This window comes from Amblyomma mixtum, chromosome 7 (genome assembly GCF_055824585.1).
Source record: "Amblyomma mixtum isolate Tamu chromosome 7, ASM5582458v1, whole genome shotgun sequence".
NCBI classification, from domain to species: domain Eukaryota; kingdom Metazoa; phylum Arthropoda; class Arachnida; order Ixodida; family Ixodidae; genus Amblyomma; species Amblyomma mixtum.
The window spans coordinates 130,327,612-130,332,807 of record NC_143018.1 but is presented as its reverse complement, the minus strand read 5'-3'; the positions used below and the strand labels follow the sequence as shown (position 1 = coordinate 130,332,807).

Here is a 5,196-nt window from a genome sequence, read left to right as displayed (position 1 = left end):
TATTCCTAGAGCACACAATAAATTGTTAAAGAAGCCGAAAGCTTTTCACGGCGACCGGCGCAATCAGGCCGGGGCCAGACAGCGAGATGCCAAAAGACCGGTTGTGTTACCGAACGTACATAAATTGTCGCACAAATAGAAAAATGCGGCCAGAAGGTATGATGGAAAAGCAATTTTCTTTGCATCTAATAAGTTGTTTAAAATATGTAAAATTGTTAAGAATAGTTCTGTGAATGTGGCTAGAGAAAAGTACACATGTGGAGTGAAATGCATATATACCTTGTTAAATGAACATGGTATCAGACACTATATCTTGTGGTCGGGTCTATATAGGTCAGACTGGAAGGTGTATCAATGTAAGATTACAGGAGCACAAGAGGGTAGGGGTTCTAACTTTTCTGTATATTGCAAGGGATGTGAAGGCTGCTACCCTTTCCTTTTGGCAGCACACATTTTGGCAGTAAATTCAGAGAAAATTAAATGGTAGATTATTGAGGCTAGACACACCTTACGACTCGGTGACTAATGTGCAAGTGTGTTGTCTATCGCACTAACACGCAATGAGTTGGACTATCTCGATCAGGGGAATGTTCAGGGGCATTGACTCATGTTGTCATGTATGCTTATCTGTAATTGTGTGGTTTGTGGTGTTGCTTGGGTTCTTCATGTATTCCCTATTCACTTCTATAAACTTTGGCCGCGACTCAGCGACTGTCTTGTCTCTTGTCTCGTCTTTCACACTGGTAGATTCACCATGATGTCTCACCTCTGCAGAAATCCAACACGACATTTTCCTCTTCACACTTGAGGTTCAGTGCATAATAAGGCCAACGCCAGACATCCGCAAGAAAAGTTCATGGCTCCATTAACACCGCCTCCTGCTTACAAGACACAGTGCGGCATTCATTGTAGATTCTACCTGCAACACAGAACGCAAAGTTTTAGTTTCAGTGGACTAACTAGGAAAGTAGCACAAAATATCTACAGCCAAACGGCCAAGCTGAAAGAAATTGAGGGTAGTGTAATAGTGAATATACTGATATAGTTTTGTGTAACATCTTCTATTCATATAAAATGTACACTTTTTTTTCTTATGCTGACGCCTGGGTACGCTATTTTGTGCACTTATTGCATGGGCCCGAACTAGCAGCTTGCTAAGGGCCCAGATGCTTTTATCACCCTGTTTGTATAACCTTCATCCAAAGTGAATAAACTGATACTGATATAGCATGCAAGATATATGCATGATATATTGTGATATTCAACACTGCTACCATTGGCTTAGCCACCTATTATGTATAACAAAAAATGCAGTATCACATAAATACTGATACAGTACTATTAGTGTTAATATTAGCAGTGCAGGTTCAATGAAAAAAAAAGGGGCCTAGTGCCAGCTGCCATTCCCACAGCAGGCTTGTGACCAATCGCCAGTTTAAAGGAAAAAGGAATGACTGAAAAGGGAGAGAGCCAGTAGGGAGGAAGACAGGCATAAAAGGACTTATGATACAATAGGCAGGCAAAGTTATTTAGACAGCAACCACAAAAGAAACATTAACACCCAAGTAAAGATGTACAAGACCAACCATACCATTGTGCAGAGTGGATAACTTGTTAACCTCATTTAGCCCAAAATATATTTTCATATATACTTGTGCTATAAAGTGATTACATTCATTAATAGCATAACTGACCGACTGAAACCAAAACAGGGATGAAGGGCGGTGAATGAGCCCTAGGCGTGATGCTTTTGCCTTCCTAGTGGTACACAGAAGGACCATTCAGTTGAACATCGGGTCTTTGAGATTAATATGTAGTTTAATATTAGCGCAAAAATAGAAGTAGTAACAACAAAGCAAGCAATGTAGCTGAACATTGTTCTATGCACATGAGAAAAAAAGCATTATGAATAACCAAGTATGCAATGTTTGTAGCTGCACATTTTTTAACACACGTGTCTAAAACATATGCGCATGATTTGCCACAAGAGAGTGTCTCATTTAGATAGGGTACCTGCTATGGCAGTAGTGCACAATTAGGCTGGAATGAAATGCAAACAGCGCCTATGAACACGACAAAATATTTCACCTGTGTGATTCCAGCTTGAGTATGCAGCTAGCCTGATTCCTGTTTCTGGTTAAGAGATCTACCTAATACACATATATGAACACTTTCTAAATGTATACCTCGCTGCAAAGTAGAAAAGTACTGCACATGTATGTTCGCATTTTGTTCCGTCCTAACTGTAAATGCATAATGTGTGTCTAATGCATATTATTATCAGTCGAGGCTGTCGCTTCCGACGCTAAGCAGATATGTGAAACGTGTAAGAACTCCTTGAAGGCAAGAGTCTGGAGACAAGCTTCTAGACCCACTTTGAAGGATGTAGATTTGGTGTTTAGTGCGGCATATAATTACTTCTGCATTAATAGCGAGCATGTAAGGCCAATACAGGGTGCTTCTGAATTTGGTCGCCTAAAATTTGCTTGGGAGAACGCAAAATAATGCTAAAGAGCAATCTATAGACACAATATTGCATGCTGAATAAACAACAAGAAAAAAAGAAGGCAATGCTCTGAAAGCACCTTCAATCATTCAAGACAAAAATGATGAGGCATGCTGATGCTGCTACTTGAACAATAGAAAAAAGCGACTACTGCTTACTTACAATGCTTTCTCTGAGCAAGCAATGAAAGAGAGCTGTAACTCATGAAACCTCACGTCATTCTTTTTACAAAAAAGGAATTTAAAAGGTTGCAATGCAAGAATCCCTGCCATAATAGTATTCTCCTCACACTTGGGTTACACAAGCCAAGACTTTTAACAGTATGTGTTTTTGCATGTGTTCATTCTGAAGCATTACCCGGTTGAAGCGACACAAAATATTTACGTCCCCATGAACCTGTGCGTTTAGCATAATCACAGAAAATATTTTTTACACTGGACAGAAATGCAACAGCATAGTGGCGTGACTGACACACAACAGGCTTCAGGGACAGTGCAAGACAATGATCTGAAATCCTACACAACAGACCTGCGACATCACAGTGGCTAAATCCTTGATAGTAGTATTTAACAGCCATCTAAATACTCGTGCGCAACAGGTGGGAGCACTTTACTGCGAAGCAACAGTAAACCTTTGCCACTAGTCTAAACAAAAGTGCGCCTCATTGCGACTTCCACTAAACTTTTTTGCTCCCAGTGCAACAAAGCAAGTACACAGGGGGCTCGAATGGCAACGATACGATGCGTTAGGCTATCATGTCATCATCTTAACATAAACAATGCATGTGGTCCCTGTTCCGGACTGCCAATCAGCCTCGAGAAGACAAAGATGCTTATAAAAAAAGAACACAGCAACAAGCTCTCAAACCTCACAGTGAACTTAGAAGTAGCAGAACCATGTAACCTAGCCAATAGTTCGAAGCTAAGCAGCAGAAGAAAATATGTTAAGGCCAGGACTGAGCAAAGAGAAAATCATGGAGGAAACCTAAAAGCAGCAACAAGCAATGAGAGTGGAGTTGCCTTGATGTTCATTGTCAATACCTACTGCTCAAAGTAAAGCAAACCAGGGTATAAGAAATACAGCATTTCGGTTTGGTTGGTTGGTTTATGGGGTTTAACGTCCCAAAGCGACTAAGACTATGAGAGACGCATAAAATACAGCATTTCATACTATGCTTTGAGCAAATGCAGTGAGAATGAAACAGGGTAGAGACTTGTCTTATAAAATTTTCATTCTTTACTTTGCACCAGAGGAAAACAGAATTGTGTGCAGTTCACCTACTGCTTGGCACTGTCCTAGAAGGAATGAATCCAGGTTTTGAAAAGTCTACAGAGAGAATACTGATGCTGCATGTGCATTTCTCTCTAGACTCCCTCGTTTATTCCTTCCCTTAGGTTCAGGAATCCACCGAGAGAAGTGAGACAGTTACTGCCCCATTTCCTTTCCTCAAAAACCAATTGAGGAAAGGAAATGGGGCAGTTTAATTTTAATTTTAATTTTAATTTCATTTCTCTCAACTGTCCTGAAATGTGTATAAGTTACCAATTTTTTTTAGTGCCTAATTACATACTGTAATTTTTGCAAGGAATATGAGGTTGATGGACAGAAAAAAAAAAGTCTGGAATGGTACCTTTGGTAACTTGGCACCTGGACAAACAGCTGACCCACTGGGCGTCCCCAAGGGCTCTGCTGCGAGGCGTCCCTAGCAACAGTAGCCGGTTGTCCAGATCCAAAGGAACCACGCGAATGATTACTGAAAAGTTTAAGGACAGCAGATGCATGAACACAAAACAGCTTTTCAGCACTGTTGCAGTGGAATGAACGGTTCCAAATCTCTAGACCATACCTGGTAATAAATAAATTATCAGAAGACCATCTCGAGCGCAGAATGATCTCAAAGCACATTCGACACGCACTACCAATATGGACAGCCTGTGCTTAATTGAATCCAAAAGTTTACGCTGATCGACCAATGTTACTTCAAATAGAGACAGAAAGCGCATGCACGTTGTGCTGATGTTACCGTGAACATAACATGCGACGAGACACAGGGTTACAATAGAAACAAAAAACCGCTTTCAAAATCTGAGAACAAAATTAATTGCTCACCTTCTCACAAGTTCACCAAACCGGAGACGATGCCGTGTGGCTGCCGCCAGTCACTCGCGATGCACAGAAACAATAAAAATGAATGCCACTGACTTTCCTTGAGCAATTTTCAGTCGATTAAACTTCACTGTTCGCACCGACCACCGTTCACCTCACCAAGCATGTGTGCACGGAGGAAGTAAAATTCATGCGGGCAAGTTAGCCGCGCAAAAAGCCGAGCACGACGCCATTTGCAGAGCTACGGTGGTGGCTAGCAGAGATGCACGGGAAATTCATAGCATCATTCGCGTATTCGCATCCATGCTTACGTCGCTGACACCGCAAAAGCGCACCACCTTGAAAACATATCAGACGTATTTAATTTTACCGTAGCTTTTTTAGCTGACAACTTGAATGGTTTTACATATTAAAATTTTCTTTTCGTTTCATGAGCGTTGTTACCACAAGAGCGCAGTGCATGCAGCTTGGCCGTCACGAGTCGAAGCGCTAGCCAAGCCCGCAGTCGGAACCATGCGCGGAGTATGTGTGGTGTTGAGTTGGTTGAGTGAACAGGTGCTTTAGAACGGTTTTTGTTCTTCCGT

The 5,196-nt window shown here is 41.4% G+C and overlaps 1 long non-coding RNA gene across 1 annotated transcript; it reads right to left on the bottom strand.

The window, feature by feature from the left end:
• Positions 1 to 840: 840 nt before the first annotated feature.
• Positions 841 to 4,704, bottom strand: LOC149337591 (uncharacterized). The gene is made up of 3 exons (XR_016284640.1): positions 4,616 to 4,704; positions 4,137 to 4,259; positions 841 to 919 (listed from the first exon to the last, which is right to left on the bottom strand). It is a non-coding gene; the product is annotated as an uncharacterized LOC149337591 (long non-coding RNA).
• Between the last annotated feature and the right edge of the window lie 492 nt (positions 4,705 to 5,196).